Source organism: Erithacus rubecula (assembly GCF_903797595.1).
Source record: "Erithacus rubecula genome assembly, chromosome: 10".
NCBI classification, from domain to species: domain Eukaryota; kingdom Metazoa; phylum Chordata; class Aves; order Passeriformes; family Muscicapidae; genus Erithacus; species Erithacus rubecula.
Window position 1 is genome coordinate 12,620,123 of NC_136662.1, and position 25,274 is coordinate 12,645,396.

The window sequence follows — 25,274 nt, forward strand, 5'->3', positions numbered from 1 at the left end:
TATCGGGGTGGGTAATGGACAGACATTGTTTTTTGCTTTTCAATTTATTAATAAACAAATGATATTTCTAATTGTTAAAAGTGGACTGTGGATGAAAGATAAATTCAACATTTCTATTTTTGTGGGTCACCATTGATTATGTAGATAACACACAAGATGATTATTGCTGTTGTTGTTATTATTATTGTTATTTCCATGCATGAAATTTGGTTGGATTTGGTTCTTTTTTAAAATAGAGACACTTACCAGACAGGGCATTGATGTCATCCACTGGCTTTGCTACTTGTTTTTGTAGGGGTCTGATGGTGCAGGGTAAGTGGTGAAGTGACTCTCTGATGCACAGGCTTCTAAGGCTTTAAATAGGATTTAGTGAATGATGAATCCCGAAGGATGAAGGGTGTGACTGGATGGCAGTGGTATACAGAAAAGACTGGAAGTGGCTTTTGGTAGTGAGACAGCTTTTTAGATATTCCATCACAAAATATTCAAAGTCCATTGCCAGAATGCTACCTTTGCATATGTGGATTTTTCTTTATTGAAAACATTTCATGGCCATTCAACTAGCTTATAGAACTAGCAAAATTTAATAAAACAGGTTATCTTCAGCTCCATCTTTTATAATCAAATCTGCTTCAGTCTAGCTGGAAATTGTATCTGCAAATTGTTCTATATAACAGCCTATGTTGATTTTTCCCAGCTGTCTGTATGGGTAAGTGCAGCAATAGTCATAAGGTATATTCTCAAAAGTTTGTGAAATCTTTGTAAAGTACAGCATTGAATTTTAAGGACTCTATGTAAGAAGTACCCTTGCTACCCCATTATTTTTTTAATTGTTGGCCAAATTGTCCTGTAGGAAAACAGTGCTTTAAAAATGAACCTGTGGAATAGGCAGCTGTAAGTTCATAACTAGCAAATATATTCAGTATTTGTGCAGTAAGAGATTCAGTAAATAAAACTGAATATCAAGGGTACCAAATTTTAAAATAATCTCTAGAAAAAAGATTCTAAAAGGTGTTCTGTAATGAAAAGAACACAGTAGGAGAAATAAATGAAGAGAATAAACAACAGACTATTTCAAGGGAATGTAAAAACTTCCATTTCAGCCTCTTTCATTCTTTCCCCACAACTCATTGTCTCTGAAATCTTTCACTCTTCAGCCTCTCACAAGTTGATGGTAAAAATCTCCATTTGTAAGCTCCTTTCTTATCTTTCATATACATTTCAGAAACATAGGCAAAGAAACACTCATTCCTCTACACACTGGAAGTTTCTGCCTGCCCAAACCACCTTCCAAAGCTGTGACTACCAATTTTTGCCTGTTTGTAGAATTAGGAGCTTAATGATACATCCTTTGCATCCCTTCTGAAAAATATTCCAAAATTATATACTTGAATTGAGTTACAATCCCTGAGTAAACGATTTGTTTAAAGATGTAGGTCAGAAATTGTACTTTGGGTCTTAACTGTTCCCTTTCAGTAAGAGCTCTCGTGAGATTCAAACAGACTTGGAAGATAAGTGACTTAAGATCTGTAGATTATTGACCCTTTCTCTAAGAAATAAGTTTGTTTTCAGCATAGCCTGTTTTTCAAGCATTTTTAGGTGTTTGGACTCATGTAAATAAAAATGTAAACCTACAGATGTGTATCTATAGCATATCAAGCTATTTTCAGGTTTTCCTTATCAAAAATTCAAATTAGTTTCTTTTGATATTTGAAATGCTGCAGTAGTAGGATGGAGGACACTGAAGTAGGCCTTTTCTACCTGAAGCTTTATCCTTGTTGTGGCAGAAAATTTATGCCCTTCAGTCTCTTAATTCGGATGTGGTTTTGTCCATTTCTATTCTGGAATCTTTAATAAGTTTTGTAATCATCAATATGTAGCTGAGTAGTGAAACAAGGCTGAGAAAACACTGTTTTGAAACAATGGCTGGGTGCCTATGATTTCTGTGATGTTCAGGACAATATATCTGTATTTTAATCAGCTGGCTGTAAATGAAGAAGCATGCCATTGTATGATTAATGAGAAGTGCTGGGTTTAGTTATGGTAATATATGTATGTTAGAGATTTAAACTGTTGTGTGTAGCTATTCAAGTTTGCTATTAACATCAGCAGCATTGCACTAAGATTGGACTGGCTGTACAACCCTCAGCAAAAGGAAACCTACTTTTATTCAGTGGGGGTACAGTGACACTCCGAAGCGAAGTGACCATTTAAATATCATGCTATGTTCCCAGTTAACCATTAAGTTGTCATTTCCATAAACCTAATGTTTTGATAGAAAAACAATTGCTGTAGACAGAAAAGGAGTCAGACTGTACACAGATCAGTTCAATAAGCAGGAGTTCTTGATGTGTTATAAGGCAGTGGCTTCCCAACTCTTGGGACAAATTGTGGTTTGATCGACTGCCAGCAAGTGAGATCATACTCGTATCTTTTTTATTTGTTTATTTTTAATTTGTGAGCAAAGACTGTGCTCATTAAAGTGAGGAACTCCACTCTTCTTTTAGCCAAGTGTTACCATATTCTATATAATGAATTGTGTACACTTCTATCCTTTTCAGTCGTTCATCTAATTTTCCTTGGAATTGCATGAAATACTTCATTATTGAAGTATTTTTCCAATCTGTACTATTTATATTTCTGGTACAAACCTGCATTTGATTACACTCATATAGTAGATGCTTTGTACTTTTTATGTGGACATGAACTTGTTGCCTTTTTTTTTTTTTTTGCTTTGTTTTGCTTTGTTTTGACAGGTAACTTAAATGATTGACTAAGTAAATGAATTAAAGTTATTCACTGGGATTTATAATGACTTCAAAGAATTTGAATTACTGTAGAACTTCACAGCTTTATGTTGTTTTCTGGCCTTACCATAGAGTAGACAATATTTTCATTATCTATTTTTAGCAAAATGAGTAATTCTTTTGTTTCCTATTTTTTAATAGTGACATGGCTCTTGTTTTTCAAATTTTGGTGGATTAATTATTGAGTTTATTAGGGAAGTGCTGAGATCTGTTCTTCTCTGTGGCAGATAGATACCAGTGGCTTAATGCCTTGGCCACAAGGCTGAGCAATATCAGATTGCTGAGGTCTGTGACAGTTAAAATATCCAGATTGTGTCTGTGAATGTTTTTACTTTTGAAAATGTAAACTTTTAGCATTAATGCTGCCATTACCAGAATATTGCTGGCATTGCTCCTGCATTAGAAGATAATTACTGGACTCATTCCTGACATGTAACACTTCTTTTTTCCAGAGAGGTGAGTGGACAAACACACAGAGCTCATCGCTGAACTATTGAAGTTGGGTAAGTTCTGTTGCCTTCGTTGATCCTGTGTGGCTTTCAGAATATGGACTGAGTTGATGGAGAAAGCATCTGTCTAGTTCACATTACTAGAGGAATTTGTTTATTATACTTTGTACTGAGGATGTTGCTATTCTTGTGTATCTGGTAAACAGTTTGATTTTTGATTGCTCTTTAGGCTTTTTAGGTGACCTACATGTAACTTCTTATTTTGATTTCTACTGACTAAGGAGTTTTTAAAAGTTATTTCCTGCTTTGCCATTCTGTAAAAACATACAAAATTCACCTCAGCTTGGAGGACTGTCACAGGTGCTATGAACGACCTAACACTTCATTAAAAATGCATTTCCCAGATATAGACTAAAGAATCTGTTGAGAGTATCTTACTTCTACCTAGACAGAGAGCTAATGCTGTAGCCCTGGCCTAAAACAAGTAGAAAGAAAAAAGCATTACAGTGTGATCCAGGGATCATTTCTTCACCTAGTCAAACACACATTTCCCACCTTTCTGTTCTTCATCCTTCATGGATCTTCCTCTTCTTTGCAGTGCCCCAAAAGCACTATTTTCCTCTTAATCAAGTGCCACATTCTTCTGCCAGACTGTGCCGGAGCATTGTGTTTGGGGCTTTGGTGGATTGCCAGCTCCATTTGCTGTGTGGAGGGGGAGGAAATTCACCCAAGCACCATCCTTTTCAAGGCTTTCATTCCCTACAGAATGCATTAAAAAGTCTGAAAGCAGCTGTGCTTGCTCCTGCTGTAATAATGGTAGATCCAAAAAATGTAACCTCCCTTCCCATGCCATGAGTTTCAGTCTAACTACATAGTTACAGTTTCTTCTTTAGACTACAGCAAAAAGAAAAGTTCAAGAGCAAATCAGAAAATTTTAGAAAAATTAGAGAAAACCAAGTGATTGTCAACTGGACTTTAATTACTCCTTATTTATAGCAACAATGAAATTGCAAAGAATTAGGTAGAACACTTGAACTCCCATGAAAGGTGTTATGCACTGCATATATTGTTGAGTTAATGTGAAATACCTGTTTAAATCAGCTTTTTCTGTAGTTTCCTTGTCATGCATCTTAATTTCAGCAAAATCTGCAATGGAATTGCAATGCGGATCAATTCAGATTATCACCAGTTAATAGAGAGTCAAAAGCATATTTTAGGTAGCACAATCTCTTCAGTTTATTTCTATGGTTAATCTACTCATATGTTTTCAATAAAACCTTACATTAAATACAAAAGGTATGTACAGCATGATATATGAATGATTTTGGTTTTGACATAGCTTTTGGTTGTCCAAGATCAAATCCTGCAGTTTGGTCTCCTCTTCTGATCTGAGTTCCAAATATTCCTTGTTTATTTAGTAGTGCTCTAAAGAAGGATTTGAGCTCTCATTTTTGACACAGTTCTGGCGAGAGATGTACTCTTAACTTTATGTGCATCCCTATAATCAACAAGCAAAATATGAAATTATTCAATTCAGAGAATCATTCCTTAAACATTATTCTCAGATTGAGTAGACACCATGGGGGAATCTTTCCTCTTAACAGTGTCATTTTATGTAATAAAAATAATCAAAATTTCAATAATTTCCACTGGAAGTTTTTGGATGTACTACTGCCTCACTAAGCATGAGCTGTAGTTTTCAGAACAATCTCAGACATGTCCAGAAATCAAAACAGAAGAAAAGGAAACCATATTCCCCAGCCCCAGAGGCAATTTTGAAAATACAATTCTAGTTATTATTGGATCTTATTATCTATACAAGGCTTCAACCTTACCTTTGTTACCACAAGAAATACTTTTTCTGAGGAGTACTGTTTCTGAAGAATCCCTGATTGATTGCCTTTGAGATGGTGGCACTTCTCATTTTATGGAAATATTATAGCACTTTGAACACTGAACTTCAGAAAAGCCCTAGGGGCGAACAAAGAGCTGTCTAGGACACCAAGACCAGTGCTGCAAGTTAGGTAGCATTTGAATGGGGCAAGGATGGCCTGCCTCAGTCTCTGCAAGTGTTTCCCAAAGGCTGTTAGCTTTGTTTGGTTCTGAGTAACCGATCAGCATTTGCTATCAGTCCTGCAGCCATGGTAGAAACAGACCTAGCAGTTTAATGTTTAGCACCAACTTTGTTTTCTCTGTGACTCCTTGAAGAACTCTCACAGTAAGTGTAAACACTTTGGGTGAATACTGTAGAGAAAAGCAACCTGCTAGTTTTTGGGAAGTGCTTTTAGGATCAGAATTCTTTATAGTGATTTGTTGAACTACCTGATAGTCGAGGTTTTAAATCAGTGTAATTTACCCCTGGTACCCAATTATAATTAGTTTTTAGTAATATAAGAATTTGTAGTAAAATCAGTGTTCATTTTAATCTTCAGTGGTATACATTTGTAGTTTCTTGCATCTTCTGCTATTTGTGCATGAACAAATGGTGTCTTTGGCCTCAGAGTAGCACAGTGCCCCTGTGAGTGCAGCTGCCTAAATACTCACTACGAGTGCATGTGTGGAGGGCATCCAGCTCTCCCAGGAGCCATAGTGACACAAACTTATGTGTTCCTCAGGCATATGTCAAAGCATCATAATACTACATCCCCCTGATTTAATGGGCATTTTGCTACATTCCACATGCCCAAAACAGGAAAGGAAAAGAATGACCTGACTCTGTGTTGTTTTGTTTGCAAGCCTTTATTTCTGCCAGGACATGTAAGTAGTCAGAGCTTGGTGGACTATTTGTGAGCACTGAGTATTCTGAATGTTCCATAACTCAGTGTGAAATCAGAAGCAGAGTTGCATAAGCGTTGACAATATGGAGCAAAATGCACTTAGATTAAAAAATAAACAGGATTCTTGCAAACAGTAGGCCTAGCCATTTCAGAGATGAACGTAAGCAGATTTCTGAGGTTCTGAATGCAAATCTAGGTGGAACCATTTGAAATGACAAAATAAATAAGTAAAATATCCCAAAACAAAACCCAGCTTGAAGGGCTGAACATGCCAGTAGCAAGTTCTGCTTCAGACTTCAAGAGATATGGTATGTTCACGTGTATCAGCCTAATTTATTCAGTGTCATTGCTGTATCACAACCTTCTGTTTGATTTTCTTATAAACTAATAATTTCCTGAATGAACTAATACTACCATAGCCACTAGTACCTCTGCCTTGTAGAAGTTTTTTATTGTTGTGTATGCAACTAAATTGAAATATCTTTCACTTGAAATATTGACTTTAATATCTCATTTGAAAAATTCATGAAGCCTTTGATGTTAAATCCATACTCAATTTAGCCAAATGCCATTAGAATATGCAATATGCCTGAATACAGAGAGCATTATTGTCTGTGTTTCTGCAGAAGAATTACATTTTATGACTGTAATGTCAGGATCTTTTTTGGATTTGTTCATGAAGAAAAGAAAGAGAAAGGCAGCACATTAGAAGCAAAATGAAAAGTGGTATTGATTAGGCTCTCATTTACCCTCTCTTTGCTTGAATCCCTAAATGCATGGAAATAAGGGTTGTGCCACAGCAAGTAACAATGCTCTGTAATGAATGGAACAATCTTTAGAAAATTAGTGTAAACACGTATGATAGTGCACAGATGTTGCTCCTAGTAACTGTCATACATTTATTTTACATCTCCATTTACATACATCTCTTTATTTCCTAATAGTATCATAATAGAAACATGACAATAGTTAATGATTTCATAAAACATGGAATGTAAAGCTGACAGAGAGGTAGAACATTAATTGAAACCTATAGCTATAGTACATTAGAATTACACCTCCTAAATGACTCCTGATAAAAATATCCCTCCTCTACAAAGAAAGACAAAGACAGGTAAAAAACTAGGCTTTCAACAAATTAATTTTTTTTTTCCAGTAAAACAGACTGGCAAATGTTGCAAAATCTCCTGAGTGCTAATAGAATCGTATTTGCCTTTAGTAATTTATGGGCACTTTTCCTCCAGCTATCGATCACAGTTGAAAAAAGTAAACTGCATTAACATTTTAGGCAATAATGGCTCCAGAAAATGTTTGATTTTTATCACTACCAAAACTGATGTCATGAAACTTGGTTCTTCAGCAGAAGAGGGAGAGCTGGGTACATCCAGCCTGTTGTGTGTTTGTGCAGGTGCCCAGATCTGACTGAGCAAACTGCAAGTAAAGCAGTGTTTTGAGCTTGTTATGTTATCCTAAACCACAGAAAGTAAGTTGATGGCACACGTCAGGAGATTGCTGTGCTGCAATAATGAGGTGTCCCAAGTACCTTGGGGTCTCTGAGGATTCCAAGGAGTGCTGAAGGGGCTGAGGGAGAGCCGCTCTCTGCCACCATCTCCTGGCCAATGACTGTGACACAAACTGCCTCTGCTCCACACAATAGCCGAGCTATTGCCTCAACCGAGACATTTGAAGGGAGCTCACACTGGAAAAATAGCACGTTTTAAGATTTCTGAAGGGAAGCTTGACCTTAACAAGCTTATGTAGATGTTTATTAAAGGGGAGGTGCAAAATGCCAGACTAAGGGAGCTGAAAGCTCTGTGAATAAATCCAGAGCATTAGTGCCTGGGATTTTATGCTTGGAATTAGGGGAAAGTGTTTTGATCAGTGATGATGACTCATGTTGCCAGATAGTCCTGAATGCTCTAGAAATGTGTGTTATACAGGATGGTGACTGGACTTGAATTTCTGCAGAATATTTATATACTGTGAGAGGAAACAGCTTCATTTCAGTAGTTAATATTTTCAAAATGCCAATTTTTAGTGTTAACAGCTAAATTTACCTCTTTATTATTGGAAAGCAGTTCTGTAAGATAGATTAACTTTGAAAGTGAAATTAGATTTGAAGTTTCAGATTTTAAGTTATATTTCTGGTTTTACCATAGGCCTGTACCATTTGCAGAAATCTGTGATCTACAAAAGTGAGTTTAATGAAACTTCTTCTTACATTAGTGTTATTGCAGATGACAACATAGCACAATAGATTGATACTTGGTTTTTGTATAATTAATTTCCACAACAAAGAACACATAGAATTAGTGTACAAACTGAAACTGCAATCTTTCCAATTCCTTTCATTGCCCAGGTTATTCCATACTTTTATGTCTTTGGAGCAATGAAATTATATTGCTGTTTGGTCTCAAATTAATTGTGACAAGTTAAAATAGATGTTAAAGCAAGCATCCTACATATTAATTAATAGTTGATTAGTACAGTTTATATTTTTTCATAAGAAAAATCTTGTATATTCTGAGTACAAATGAAAGTCAAATATTTCCACATATTGGAAAAAAATTGTGTGTTGAGGATCATGTAAATGATACGATCTGTATTATGTAGAACCAAATTAATATCCTTGCTTTTGTTTTAAACAAATGTGCAAACATTTCTTGGAGATCTCATACCTTAGTGCTTTTTCTTCAACTGAAAAAAAACCACATCAGAACCTCTGTGCCTCAAAAGATTATTTTTTACATTATGCCAAAAAAATGAAATAGTCTGAAGTATATACTAGGATGTAGCATATAGTTTATATGTGTACTACTGAATCTGATACAAGTGAATAAAAACTTATTAGAGAAATTCATTTGCCATGCCTGAAGCCTTTACAGTGAACAGTTTTACAGATCTCATTTTTCAGATCTGAATTTTATTTCAGGTTTGCAGTATGCTGACTAATGAAGAATTGTGAGAAAGAACACAAAAGTTGTATCAAAAAGAAAGTAACTTTCCACTGCAATTTAGAAATATCGCACAAATCAGCATGTGGCTGTACACCTGTGTGTATCAAACATGAAAACAAATTGCATCCTTTTTTTGGATCACCTAGTCAATGGTGTTGAATTTCTGACTTTTAGTTTCAACCAGGTAAGATAAGGTGGACTGTTCAGCCCATGTTATTAAAGAAATTGGTTCACCTATTTGATTTCGTGTCACTGTAGTTCCAACCATTCATTTATTCAATAAACAGTTTGGTATGTTCTGAGAAATAATGAATATTGATTAAAAAATCAATCACTTATTAAGAAACAGGGAAATTGTTTATCCAATCAATTTTAATTTTTGATTTGTTATTTATATTTTCCAATTTAATCCACCCCTCCCTTAGGCTCCCAAACTACCAAGGAAATCAGGAGGAAGGGCAGAGTGATGCTGGCAGCAACTGTGCAAAGAACACAAAACCTAATGCATTCATTTCAGATTAGACTGGTGGAAATAGGCCATAATAAAGGAGACTGTGATTGAGAACTGTGGATACATTACCTCATGCACCTTTGGCTATTGCACTGAAACTTTAACTTTTAATATGATTTATGAGGCTCTCTGCTTCCTACCTATTACATCACTTAACTCTGACACTGTCAAAACACAATAGTTACAAAAATATTATGGGTTTCATCTAAGCTGGCAGAGATTCTGAGCATGGAGGCTGAATGCACAAGGCAGAGAGAGAGACCTGTACAAGTGCTCTGGAGCATTTATCCATTCTCCCAATGGGACCTAAGCAGTGAACAGAGGTGCTGAATATCCCTTTTTGCAAGGGAGCAGGCAAACCAACTGTCCCATGTCATCTGAATGTGTGCACTGATTCTATTCTCATTGTTCATTCCATTAATGAAGAAAACTGCTTTGATACGTACAGGCAGTAGACAAATATTCCTCCATCCCTGATGGATGGTTTAGTCTCTTTGGGATTTTTGTGTAGAAGTTGGAAAAAATTTGTCATAATTTTGTCTTTGAAATTGCCTGAGTGAGGAATCTTCCCTAACCTCCATCATGTGTGGGTGACCAAATATAGTTCTCCTTTTTAATAAAGCAGAGCTGTGGTAGTCTCTTTATATTTAAAGTTGGTATTAACTATGCTCTGCTTACCTGATGTTCTTTCACACCTAACCTCATGTCAGCATACTGTTTTTTAAAGAAATGCGGAAATACGCTTGCAAAGAATGGGGTAGATATTTTTACAGATTAAAAGTTCATTTTAAGGTCTTTCTTTCATGGGGAAGGATGTGGAAATACTAGCAATCTGTCACACTGCTTTTGTGGGCCTTGAGTTGGTAAATAAAATCTCACCTTCTTGTGAATAGATGAAAAGTGAGAATGCATGAGAAAAATCTAACTAGGCAGAGCCAAAGGCTAGGGGTGTGTTGTCTGAGATCTGCAAGGGGGAAATGTGTCTTTTCTGGAGCGTTTCCTACAAAGGAAGGAGATTCAGTCCTTGTGTGTATTTGAGCCTCTGTGGAAACCCAAGGCTCTGATGTACAACTAGCAGTGTTAAGTAACCAAACCTTCAAAATTTATTCAAATTGTCTTGTTAGTCTTTCACGTTTGGAAGAGTAAGGGAAGAACTTATTTTTTTTTCTCCAGTACACAAACATATTTTATGGGAATTGAGAGTTCAGATTGTACATAAAGGCAAAACTACTACAGTTACTGTTACCTGACTTGTGTAGTCCTCCTGCCTTTGAAAGTTATGTGGAAAATTTAACTGGCTGTGTTTATGATTAGTCTTATGGACAATTTTTTAAGTTGGCTTTGGCATTGTGTTTCCTGGCATTCTGCTTGTTGATGACCTCACTTTCCTCTTAATTTGTATCTTCTTTCATCAGTTTTTAAGGCAGATGAAGGATCCCTTGCCTTTCATTTCACTTACATTTACTTACTTCATTCACAAAAGAACTGTGACCTGCTCTGTGATTGAAATGAACCACCCCCCGCCATATTTTAAAATGTCATTTTAATGCTTAAAACATAGAGATTGTAGTGTAAGAAATGATGACCCGGATGAAGCTAAGTGCAACATTTACATAAATGTTTAAAAATAGTCAAAGATAGCAATACTTTGTTTAGTAACTTGGGGATGTACACAACAAACTTCCCCAAGGTGTCTCATGGATCCAGTTCAACTCTGATGATACAGCAGCAGATAGGAATAAAAAATTTTTGGCTGACACCAGTTGAGAAGAGTTTGCAAGCATTCAGAAGAATAGCTTTAGAATTCTAAAGATTAAATAAAGGTAAAGCCCAAATACTGTATATGTTTGCCAGTTAATGGCTAGTTAAATTTCATTGCATTACATTGCCACAAACCAAATGAAACGGCCTGGAGTATCATGTCCACTGTGTTTATGTTAAAGAAAGCCACGAATTTGAACTGGAAGTCTTGTAGAAAAGGAATGATGATTAATTTTCTAGGGCAATTGTTCTTTTTAATAACGTACGTATACGTTCATACCCCTCTGCCGTGACTCTGCCAATAGTTCTGGAAGGGTTTTTCCCACAAGGACTCCCATGTGCAATGCAGAATAGTCCTGTTGTAGCCACTCCTGAATGTGCACAGAGGTCTATTCTGTTCACAGCATCAGGTTAAGGTGTAGTGTAGTTAACTGATGTTGTGATGATTTTGAGTAATTTTAAGAAATTATTTGTGTTAAATTCTTCATGAAAACATGAAGAGCTGTTAAGAAGTTACATTTGCTATTAGTGAACAACTTTGATTCATTAGGGCCCTGTGTGTCAGTCTCTGTGTACTAAAGGAGTCTAGACCCCTCAACGTGTGATATGACTGGTTGTGAATTGTTCTGTCATACTTTCTGCATTATTCTAATCTTCTCAGTATGAATAGAATGGCATCCCCTTTTGCTTGACAGCAAAGACAAACATCAAGCTGTCCAGAAGATAGAGTGCCATTTTATTCCTCTTCTGAAATTCTTGATGGGATGGGCACAACATCAGCAAACACTCAAGGAAAAACCTCTTGACCCTCCAATTATTCTTGCTGACACTTTTATAATAATTTCCTTTTCAAGAAATCTGAGTCCTATGTGTCAGAACAAAGACAAACAAAAAAAAACCCAAAAAACAACTCAAAATTTATTTAATTGTTATTTGGTCAGAACTTGAATTCTACAGTAGTCCTAACTTAAATTAAATTAGTGCTCAGAATGTTATCTTTCCCCCCACTTCAATTCTTAAAATTTAAGCAAACCATACTATACCAGAATTATTATGTTAAAATGGCTGTTTATGATTGTTTTAAACCAAATGGCTTGAACCAGTTCTATTCCCAGTCTAGCATTAAATATCATGCACACTGTTACTGTGCAATTGTGGCTACACATTTTAGAATGTTCTTTTATGTGTACAGAATGGAGAAAAATCATATTACCATGTTATTCAACATGAAAAACTATTAAAGTTGCAATTCAAATATGCCTTTTTGAGACTATTGGATTAACCGAGTTAGATTAAAATATAAATGAACTTGTTAAGTAATATTTTATTTTCAAAACCCATTTCCTCTTTATATTATTTATACAGTTGGCGTGTTTGACCAAGAGAATTGATATATTGTCCTCAATAGGGTAAATATCCACTGTGATTACTCCTTTAATTGCCAGAGCCATCTTTCTCCTTTCAAATAAAGCAGTATTTAAGAAAGTAAGTCCATTATTGTTTCTCCAAGTACTGTGCTGTATCCATGAGCTTGTCCTTCCTGTTTCTGTATGATATTATAAAGCTCATACTCTGTGCCTACAGTAACTTTTTGCAAGCACAGTGTATTAAACCACCCTCTCCCTCTGTGCCTGCACCCTGTTAGACACGAGGCTGCCAGGCTTTACTGACACCTGCTAACACCCAGCTGTGCACAATGGATTCTTTGGAGTTCATGGCTGAGTATTCTGATAACAAGATAAAAATAATGCATGGTGTTAAAAACATCAGAGACTCAATTCAAATGGATGGAAAAGGTAGTGTTTATTCACATTCTGAGGCACAAAACTGTGTATGTTCAGCACACACTTCGGGTGCTTAATAAGCTCAAGTCCCAATGAATTGGTTCTTGACAGTTATGAATGGTAGACTGGCTGCATTAAAGCGATGAGGGAGCTAACAGCAGGTTTGCAACTGGGTTTGAATAAATCATCAACCAAACATATAACAGCATTGTAACAGTAGGCCAAAACCTCTCCAGCCATGTGATTGCTAGTTGCCAGGAGACCATGAATCTTGGGCATTCTGAAAATATTGAAATAATTTTAGCTGTCTTAAATTTATAGAATCTCTGGAAAAATATAATACATTTAAATATATTAAAATATGACTACTTTGTCAGGTACATGTAAAGACTTTAAACAAAATATGGCTTTTTGACTAAAACAGTTTTTTTGCATATTGATTTCTTTCTCTTAGATGATTTATAATGTATTTAGAAAGAATATTTCCAAAATGTGATGTAGTATTTAAAATCTTGACTGTAGTGATTCCGTACCTCTAATGAACACATGCAAAATTATTGTTGGCCTCTTAGGTGTTCATCCAGCCATCCCTTTGTCTTCCATGGGTAACTTTACTCTTTAAAGGGGTCCAGTGGAGGTCAAAGGCACTGCTTCTGTGTTTAAATTTAATTGCATTAACAAGCCTTTAAAAGCTGAGATTTTATGCTCTGTTTGCAATTATGTTTCCTGTAAAAAAATTATGTCAGCAGTACAAGCATTACATCAAATTCAGTCTTTTTTGTCCTCTTCTTCAGAAGGAATTTTTCCAGATGTGTATTTGTGCTATCCAATGTGATGCAATGTATACAGAATAGGCCTCATGGGAGGATTTTTAGCTGTCTTCTAGTTGTGTGGATTGAATTGGATTACACGTACAGATGTTTGGTCTGATGTGGCAAAGAGGGGACAGTCAGAATGACCCTTCATAGGCTGCTCATATGGTCCACAAACCATGTCCTGCAAGAGCAGCTATTAGTGCTCACCTCCAGAACTTTCTGCACAACTTGGGATGAGTGTGTGAGACCTCAGAGACTGTTCAGAGTAGCTGAAGGATGGAGTTTTCTCTTTTCTAGTTCTGCCACACTTTTATTTTAATGACTTTATGCAGTTGCTTAGTTTTCCTGGTAATAAGGAAGACTTCCCTTCCTCATAAGAGTTAGGAGAAAGAGTTATTTACTGATTGTAAGGCATTTGTATTTTGTGATTATAAGGCCACAATTGGTTGTTAACTTACACTAAAAGAAATAACAGGGAAAAAATCTGATGATTTATGAAGTATAAATTCATGGTGTATTTAAATTCTGCCTTAAATAGATGTAATGAATATTCCAATTATATTCCTTTTGTAAACTGAAATATACAGACATAAGAATTTCTTTCAACAAAATGTTTTTGAAAGAGTTCAATCAACTGAGTTTTTTTGTTTTTTATAAGAATTTCACTTTCTGTAAGACAGCAACATCATGAAATAGGCACTAGCAAAGCTTGGGAGAGAGAAATGGAGTGAGTGAAAACTAAGGGCATGTGAAGAACAGTCACTATCCAGCAACAGCAGCAAAACAGTTTCAATTTTCTGGATTATTAATTCAAATTCACACGCACATGCCAGTTAAAATTAAAGGCCTTTTTTTACGGCTCTAGTTTAAATTAAAGATTATATTCTGCTCCACAAGTCTGAATTAAATAGCTTATTTTGCACACCAAGCTCTCATTTTAAAGCTAATAAAGAAAAGACATAGCATGTACGTGCAAGCTTAAGACAGGAAGGGTCTAAATTACTACACCTGTTTCACTTGGGAGCTACTTTATTAGTGTTACAAAACTTGGCTTTCAATTTGGCAGTCAGAAGCACATTTAGAACAAGCATTTCTTTGTTTTGACAGAAAGGCTATGGTAAATGAATGACGTTTGAGCGAGGTGTGAAATGTGAAGGTACAAAATTAACTGGTAAGATAATTACTGTTCTAATTCTGCATAAACAAGCATTTTGAAAATCATTAATAGTTCAGGGAAATAATGTTAGTGATTAAATAAGGTGGTTTGCATCACTGAGCACAACTAAGCTGCTTTAATTACATTTGAAAGCAAGGGAAAGTAGCTAATTAAAATTAGCACAGGGTTCCTGAATGACCAGCATTGCATTGTTGCCCTAACCTGTTTAATTGCTTGTTTATTAATAATATGTCTTTATTTTCCCCTCTTCTGCATTTAGAAAAATTATTGAAGAAGATAAAATGTGTAAAGAGAATCTATATATACTAATCAGAATATGCAATGCAGATATAACCCAGGAAATTACTTCCAAGGCAAGCCAACATAATTCAAAAGTTGTAACTTTTCTTCATATTAATAATGTTTTCTTCCTGAGTCACATTCCTATGTCAATCACGTCCATGGACAAGAAAAATGGTCTTTGGCACAATTGCTGAATTGCAGCATTTTGTAGCTTTATTTGCTTTATTTTTAAAATTGCTTGAATCACTAGCTAAAATATAGGTAATAAATCTAAGAGTAATCAATAATAAATTATGGAAAACATGAGCAAAAATGTAATCTAAATTAGAAGAAAGCTTTGTATTGTCTCAGCCTTTTTAAAACACAACTTGTACTACATTTACCAGCTGCAATAGGTAGGTCTGTTCTGAGAGAAGATAAAACTCAGTATCCCAAGGTTTCCAGCATATTTGTCCTTTAGTTAAGGAACATCTGTATTAGATATCTAGACTTTCTCTTCCTACTCCCTTGGGTTGTTTTAAGTTACACTTTATTAGCATAAACCTATAGGAAATATTTGGGAGAGGTGCTAATCTACACACTTGAAGCAAATACACAGTATAATACAATGAAGACAACTAAAAATAGAGTAAAATGCTAATTTATTTTTTCATATTTAGACATAATCAAGTCAAGTTAAAGCAGACATGATGTTTTTCACGTTGATTTAGTATTTATAGTGTACCTCTGATGTGAAAGGCTCAGATGCATAATAATTTACATACATATACATTTTAAACAGAAAAAATTCATAAAAATGTGAAGTTCTATATGGAAAGGTAGCAGATCCCCATGAAAGCAGGTTAAATCATGGGAATTATGCTTATGGAACTGATAAGCAATTAAAATAAGGAGTTAATTTTAACTTCATGAATAGTAGAGAATATTCAGCAGACAGTACATACATTATTTTATAGGTGCATATTTTTATGAACAAAGAGGAGGGCTCTGCTCTGTATTATAGGATAAAGATCCAAGTCACAGATTTCAATCAGATTTTTCTGCTTCAAGTCTACACAAACTATGTGCTCAGCATTTTGAGCCATAGCATATGGCTCCAATAACTGAAGGTTGTAGAGAGATAGTATTGATGGCTAATGGTATAATACCACCATTCAAGTGATTGTTGTGTCAAAGGGATACATGACAACTTTTTTAGTAATCAATGTGGTGTATAATTAATGGTGGCATTTCTTTGTATTCTGGCAATGGATAAATAGAATTTTGGTCTTCCTTTTTAATTGCAAGATTCCCTGGCTTTCTGTTAGGTCATCATCACAATTATGATCAAAACCTTTCATTAACCTTTCCATTACCTATTTCCTCAAATTAATAGCTGTAAAACTGTAAAGGCCACAACTCCCCCCCTACTATATAAAGAAGAGACTAGCAACCTTTATCAGACATTATTCTCATAAATGATACAAATTATTCCTCTTCCTATTTATCGTAATACTATAACCACTTTTACTCATGTAGTGTTCTGATAGAAGTGTTCTGATAGATTTCAGTTGCAGCTGTTTAGGATTTTGCAGTCCCCAAAGGATCTGCACTACCCCTCTTTTGGAAGCCCCTTCTCCAGAGTTGGGATAGATCTTCTCTCACCTGCCATAGTCCCCAGCAGTATTTTCAGACTAGTGAGGTGTGTGGGCCTGCCTCCATGTCGAGGAGCCCATTGCACACATTTCTGCTGCAGGGGGGTGAGCTCACAAGGCTGGCACTGAGGGCTTGTGCAGCTTTGCTGCTGCATCTTCCAGAGCCTTACTGTAGTTCAGCAGTCCCCAGCCAATACATGACTTATCACCTGCTGCTAATGGGGGCACATGTTCTCCTCCCTGACACAAGGTGCTTTTTTCTTGGTTTTCAGAATATTCATATAACATGTAAATAATATTGCTAATAGCAATTTTTATGATGAGTGATAAGTGAAATTGTAGAAGATGTTTTCTATTTCCTATGTCTTTTTGCTAGTTTTAGTATAACCTGAAGAAGTTCTCTGCCTTGGGGAAGTTTGTGTTACTAACGTATCTAAATAGGCCAAAATCTTTTAGTTGTTTAGCTCTGAAATATCCTAGAGTTGTAGTTGTAAATGCTCTTAATCCTGTAGAAATAATCCCACTCCGTTCCTCAAAGCACAGAGGAAACAGTGACTTGAACTAGGGTCTAGTACATCCACATCTAATGCTGTTACTGCTGGCCAATACTGTCTTTATTCCTCTGCAAGCCTGGGCTTCTTGATTTCCTTTTCTCAGTGGGGACATGAGAGCATACTACAGCAAAAAGTGAGCCCTTTATAGAATAATTTATTCCTCTGATGTGATAGCACTAGAAATACATTGGGGTTGAATTTTATTGATATGGAGAAAGGGCCAATCCTAAAATGTGATGAGACCCTGCAGGAGGTTTCAACCAGTCAGATGTTTGCTTACAACCTAATAGAGGCAAGGAAATAAGTATTTGAAGCAAGAAGATGTTGCTGACTGATCTAGTGACAGACTTGCTTCTGGTATTTAGTGAGGTAAGCAAAATACTTCCAGCGTTTACTGGAAGCCTTGCATGGTACAACATGGCTGCAGGGTGCTTGTAGCCTTCTATTTTATGGAAAATGAGATTTATAGGGGAGCAGGGATTTGATTTATGTGTATTATGTATTTATAATACAAATTTAAAATTAGAATGAAAATCAAATATCTCCTCTATTTATAACCATAAACAATTAAGGATACTAATTTGTGTAGCATCTACCTTTACTCAGCATTAATGAAGAACATGATCATCTTGTAGAACATCCCAACAGGGGAATCGCAAAAACTTAGTTAAGAGCATTGGCAGTAACTGATCTGATTAACTGTGGCATTTCACTGTGTTGTGGCAGTAATGCTAAAGCAATGTGTTGAGGGGGTTTAATTGTTAAAATTGTCATTCTCTTGCCCCTTTCCTTCATCATGGTCACTGCAATCATGACTGAAACCTGTCATTAACCTTCCTCAATTTAATTCAATGCTTTGAACTAACAGCATTAAAACATGAGATGTACAAAATGTATGTGTCATTTTACAGTGAAGTGCCTCACCTCCCTGCTCTCTGTAGCTGGGGAAAAAGGTACAATACTTACTGGCTTGCTGAAAGCATGTTTTAAATGCATGATTTTGAGTACTCTGAAGAGGCAGCCTTACAATGTAAGTCATGGGGTTTTGCCCCTTTTACAGCACAGATAAGCACTGACAAACTGAGTTTTGTGCTAATGAAGGGTGTAAAACTGGCAAAACATTGTGCCACATATACTAAAGCTAGATGAGAGATGAAATAAAAATTAATTGGAGCACACATCATAAAGAGGTGGAAAACCCAGTTCTGATGGGATAAGCAAGTAACTATATCATCCTAATGACTGACAAATGACATAAAACACCTTAAAAAGGCAGACTCTCTGTAGCCAGTGACCTGCAGAGAAGCAGAAATTTGGAGAGAAATTAGCAAAATCCTGAATAGCAGTTTTTATAGTAAATAGAAGTCAGAGAAATAAACATGCTTCCTCTATCAACCAGTTTAGGCTGAGTTACCATTGTGTTCTAGATGTTAACAGTTTGTGCCTGAGAGATGCTTTTAATCACTGTTTTTTCTCTCTAGTCTGTTGCCTAGCACTTATGCCTAATCTTACACTTATGGAGATTGTTGGTTGAGCTCCTATAGTATTAAGAAATTACTAGCTATTTCTCAGAGCTGTACTAAGTTGTTTTAATTCACATCATATATGTCAAATCCATTTGTGACAGTCAATTTTTGTTGCCATCTGCCTATCAGTAAATGTTTTTGTATACAGCTTATACCAGCCCATCTTAAAATCCAGTGAAAAATAAATTATTATTTAGCATTCAAGCCTATCAGCCACTTTAGATTTCCTACTTGTTTCTGTAACAGTAGCAGGAACAGAAAACTTGGGTTTTCTTCATAAAATTGTGAGTTGGACATGTCTGTTCTGAAATCACCTGGCTTTGGGGTGTTAAGTAGGACCTTTAACATTGTTATCTGTGTTTAATTTTACTGAACATTGAAATTGTTGCCTTGCCCAAAGCTGTGGAAGTCACTGCTGTCCTTTCCAGTAGCACTTTTCTAGCACTCTGTCCTTGGCTTCATAATCCTCAAATGCCAAGCTTGGAAATCTGCTTCTGGCAGAACAAGATCTCTTCATCTTTGGGGTCACGTTCCAGGCTTTTGTTCAGTCACAAGTTTGGTTTGATTTTATCTTCAGTATGTCTACTTGAATATTCAAAAAATCATCAGCTAGTCTAATTTGTTTTTTTTAAAGTCATGTAAAAGACTGATTTGCTTTGACAGGTGGATCAGAAACAGAATTGTAGCTATTTTATCTGGACCTAATTAAGCAACCTTCATTACTGGCAGGTATGTGTTCGTGATGACTAGAAATTAGCTTGATTGGAATTAAAACTCAAAATATAAGGCATTGAATTGACTTGTTTTTGAAAAATACATGGTTTAAAAATATATCTGTGAAGTACATTTTTAAATGTGGCAAGTGCGTGTCTAAATTTTAAATCATGCCCAATTCCACTTTGTATTTTATGTTAATGACACTTGTCACAGGTATTCATGAGGATATTGCCAACACATATAAAATGGCACCACACTAGTTCAGAATTATGAGACTTTAATAAAACATTAGGAACAGTCCTTTTTTCTTCTTGCAGGAACAGAAATTCTGCAGTAATTTGTGTGGTGTATTTGGGATGAATTTCAGTCATGCAAATGATGCCAGCATGAGACAGGAGCAGTGCTTATGCCCTCAGAAAGGGGTTTAGTAGATCTTAAAGTAGTGCATGTATGTTGGTCCTGTTTGCCTTCCAAGAGCCCAGTTACTTCCAACTGGTAAAATAAGCTTCATGTCTGTTGAATTAAGGGGACATTTATCTCCCTGCCCATTGCATCTTCAGCCTGTGGAATAGATCTCACTCCCCCTCAGTGTCACTGGAATGGCATCCTAATGTCATTAAAACCTATGATAAATTCTCTTTGTCCAATTTGCCTTCTCCTGTGGTGTATCCAGGCATAACTTTTTAGTAAAGTCTTCCAAGTTGCCCTGACTGTTCACCCAGTCCAACATGCTGCCTGAGGGTTTCAACACCTACCTTAAAATAACCTAATGTACACATGCAGATGAAATATTGGATTGCATATTGCACTGTTAAGGATTTCTATATCACAATTTTCTATGCTGCTCTGATTATGGAGAGTTTAGGGCAGGGCATCTTGGAAGAGATTTTTCAAAGTAATTGAAGGAAGTATTTTGGGGAATTGCTAAGCAGCTGGTTCAACATCCTCTGGTGTGGATATTACATAGTTGTAAAGAAGAGAGTATCAGAGAGACAAAGCCAACTAAATAAATACAGCTTTCTTTCAAATAAAAATAATAGAGGAAAAATATTATGTATTCCAAATAGAAAAATATATATTTATCTCAGTTTTTGAACCTAAAATGCTGCAAGGTATTTTAAAATAAGCCCAAATGATATTTCTGTAATTTTCTATTCTTGCTATAAATAACAGGTGTAAAAAATCCTATATTAGAAAGAAAGCTTCTTGGGACAGGATATCTGGTAAAGTTCAAGCTATTCTAGTTATTGTCAATGCTGATATAAGAATAGAATATTCTTCCTTTCAGCGTCAGATGATGGCATCTGTAAGACAAGTAAAGACTGCATTTTGCTAATTATACTCTTTAAACTGTGTCATGTAGGGGATGCAGCATTCATGATAGTTACATGAACAGGAAATATAATTTGTCCTTCTAAAGGACAAAAATACATATATGCAAATCCTTAGGTTCTCTTTAGTTAAAGAAAGGCATAAAACATGACTATAGATTCAATTACTAGCTCTGAATCCTTAGTGCAGATCTGCTGGATAAAATCAGGACCAGTTTACCAGTTTAGGATGTACTCACTACCAATTCAACAATTGTTGTGTTTGGACTTTGGAATTTCCAAAATAGGTCAATGTCCTGGAATGAGAGTACATAATAATGGAACAGATTACATTTTAAATCAAACATGAAAACAACTAAAACATAGGAACTGCTTTGTCAGTCAGTGGCTACAGTGTCAGAATAGCCCTCAATGAGCTGAAATTTCTGCTGTCTTTTCTGCCTCTTTCCCAAGAAGAGGTTTTTACTTGTGTGAGTGCCCATATTAGTCCAAAACTGTTGAGTAGGTCCTGTTAACACAACAATTTTTCTGTGTAGCTTCTTATGCTTGAAACTAGAGCAAAAGATCTTTATAGGGCTCTCTGTAAAGCACTGTATAAACTGCAGACTATTTCTCCTCAGAGGACTTTTGGACTGGGAAAGTCTAGCAACTGCCATCAGTAAAAATTATCTGTGGATAAATTATCACTTTGGAACATGTTTCTATAAAGCACTATCAACAAATGCAAAATGAGAGTCGGCAATAATGTGCTGATCTGGGCAAGAGCCTTGGGTTTTGCTTTTGTGTCTGTTGCTGGATGAGTCAGTGCTGTCTGTGTGGTTCTGTCCACTATTGATAGGAATGGGCATGCTACCTGCTTGCTTTTGTAATGTGCTTTGAGGTCTGTATGTTGCACTAAGGATCATTTTCACACAGTGACAGTAAGAAGAAATAACACCTACTCTGGAATGCACATTTTTCCCATAGCTTATTGGAAATGTAACGTGCCTACACATGCTGGGCTGTGAAGAAAGGTATTTCACATAATATTTTACTAGGTTAACTTACAAGCCTGGTCTTTGTGCAATCACAGATACCTGTTTGCAAAACTCCTGTGCATTAATTCTTTATCACACTGGTCAGTGCCTGTGAAGCTTATTCACTAATGGCTTGTGCACTAGTTAACGGAGAATTTGTTTAGGAAGTGAAGTGAAACAAACCAACAAAGAGTGTACATACCATTAGTTTCATCTCTCAGATGTTTCTTTTCCCATATGCATTTGGCTAACTGTACCAGGCTATGATCAATGTGCAGACCATGAAAACAGACAAAACCAGCTGAAAAAGCAGGTTTCCTCTTTAAGAAAAAGGAAAAACTTTCCAATTGATTTAGTGCTTCATAAATTAGCCTAGGGACACCTTTAAATTGTGCTCTTATTATGCATACAGGATTCTACTCACCTAATAATTTTGCTATTCAATTAAAAAAAAAAGTTTTGAATAGCAACCAAATATGCCATAAAAATACACTACCCACATTCTGCAAAGAGTAAAAATGTAAATGAATGGATAGAAAAACGTCCCCAGTATGATTTCTTTCTTGTTGACTTTCCAATTTAATTTTTCATTGGAAAAAAAAAGATGTACTGGGAAATAGAATGCATGATCTACAAGTAGGAGTTTAGGAAGTCATTATATACCCATTAGTTATGTGCATTTATTAAATCTGTCTGGTAAAATTAAGGGAGCTAAAATTTTATGTATTTATTTCTATCTGGTGTACCTTGTATATCTTGTATGCCAGTCAGCATTTAAGATACGCAAATTAACTGATGGTATCAAAGAGCAGAAGCCTTGAATGGGGAAGGATATACCCACTGAAAAAACTCTCCTGGGATTCTATATTCTTGGTCCCTGGGTGAATTTGGGATATGATCAATTTTCATTTAATGATCAAAGTCTTTTATGACTATCTTTGAAAAACTGTAGGAAGTCTAAACAACTTTCTCAGTATTTTTGTTCAAGCTCTAGGAAGTCCTTCAGACTGCCCTGGAAAGGAGCACTGAGTCTGTCTGGAGTTCCAGTGTTTGGCCAGTGCACAGGGGCCTTTACTATGGCTATAAGGCCAGATATTCATCCCCAAGTTACACGGTGGTGAGAATATTTATTTACTTAGATACTATCTTAATCAAAGCAAAGCCACAAGAGCTCCTTAGACTGTATATCTTGGCCTGAGTCTATCCGGTAAGAGCCCTAGGGTTTTTAGTAAGTATCTAAAACCCTCTTACATTAACCTGTTCTCCCAGTTTAGACTTACGAATATTCATGGCAGATGTCAGGATTTGCATCTTAAATTTTTACTGGTCAAAAAAGTAATACAAATAGATAGAAAGAATAATAGATTTTTATTTTATTCCTTTCCCATAGGAAGGGGAATTGGATACTTCTGCCACTAATGCTCTTTAATTCAGTGTGTCTGCTTTTTATTATTGTAGCATCCAAATGAGCACAAGGAAATGCAAAGCAATGGACAAGTAAGCAGTTGTTTGTCACACCCCACTTAGTTCACTTTGACATGGTGAAATACACACTCATGAGGGCTAGAACTAAATCTCTTTTAAAAGTATGCCCCAAAGATCCTATGTGCAGATCCCTCAGCCTTGCCTTGGTCATCTGCCTAAAGATTTGGTAAAAAAATGGTTTTCTGAGCATAGATGTGAAAGTCTCCGTTTGGAAAGAAGGAATCAGTGAGGCTCCAGAGAATGCAGCACAGGCTCTATCCCACACTGCCACTTCCAGCCCCCTGTCCCTGTGGGCTAGAAGGAATCAAATGAAAGTAGCCATGATAATGAGGCTGATGTCATAACAGCACAGAGCTATTGCCAAAGCTGGAAACAGTCTCCAAATGTTTGATGCATTCCAGTGAGAATAAAATGATTGTGTGCTTTCTGGTGTGTGTTATCAGCAGCAATAAGGATCTGGTTCAAAACCCAAAAGGTTCCTCTGGAAATCAGCAAATCCATCAATCTGAGCCTTCTCTAAGTAAAGAGGGGAAAGAACACAGCACTATTTTAAAAAAACTTTGAAAGAAGTTTTACTTCTGGCAGATCCTGGCTTAGTTTATGTGAACAGTAGGTTGAAAAACTACCCCATACTTCTAGAAGTGCATTCTTTGGACTTTTGCACATTTTGTTAAGCTGCCTCTGTAGAAGAAGATGGCAAATGATTAACAAATTATTGTGGATATCTATTTCCTGCATACCTTTTCCTTCCTTTTATGTATTTTTTGTGCAGTTCATCTATGATTGATTAAGGCAGGAAGTTTACAAGTGAAGTTCAACCCTAGTTTGTTGGTTTTATGGCATCTAAAGGAAAGTGTTCCCTATCCTCTTCATTCCTTAAGTTTCCACGCATCTCTGGGGTGTCACTGCCTTTGGTTGGGATGGCCACTATAGGTATGCAGCTTTGCTCTTGTTATGCAGAGTGTGTCTTGCTGCTCCTTCTGTGCCTTCCTCCTGGTGCTTCTGCTTTACTCTTATGCCTTGTGGCCCAAGTAAATGGCTGCTGTGTGGCATGTTCAGAATGATACAGGGGAAACTTGGTGTGCAATAATGAACAATTTGGTTTCTTAGGGGTTGTTCTGGCTGCCAGCCTGCACACATCCCTCCTCTTTCTTTGTCCCAAAGAATGTTTAAACGATTTAGAGAGAATAGAAAAGCCTCAATGAGCACTGCTGAGAAGGACTTGCGTCTGAGGATCTTATCTTATGTGAGTCCTGGGAGGAGGGAGATCTGAGTTGTCATTACTGCAAATCACACAGGGGAATTGTCACCATGTCCTAAGTATTACAGCAATGTCTAGATTTACTAGGCTGAGTGGCAGCAACACAGAACCTCCAGCTTGCTGTGTGGGCTGGGCAGTGCTGTGCAGACAGCTATCTGATGAACTCTTGAGGTGATGGACAGGTGTTTTTTTTTAATTTTTGAAGGCTGTTGGGTCCAGGTGTGGATCAGTCACTGAACTGCTTCACATGGTCATGTTTAAGGCTGTTTCCAGCCTTGCTACCAGTAGAAATTTGGGGGCATTTGTGAAGGAATTGCAACAGAATAGTGATTCTCAAGAATCCCAGTGGTGCTTAGAGAATGTATTTAAGCATCTAAATCACTTTTATGCTCAGACTGTGATTCCAATAAGGAAGTAAGAGCTTCCTAGT

The 25,274-nt window shown here is 36.3% G+C and overlaps 1 long non-coding RNA gene across 1 annotated transcript in view; it reads left to right on the plus strand.

Moving 5' to 3' along the window:
• Positions 1–25,274, plus strand: part of LOC306805754 — a 444,702-nt gene that overhangs the window by 146,153 nt on the left and 273,275 nt on the right. Inside the window, exon 3 of the long non-coding RNA XR_013775288.1 lies at positions 3,260–3,310. This is a non-coding gene — a long non-coding RNA (uncharacterized lncRNA). The remainder of the gene's footprint in view (positions 1–3,259; positions 3,311–25,274) is intronic.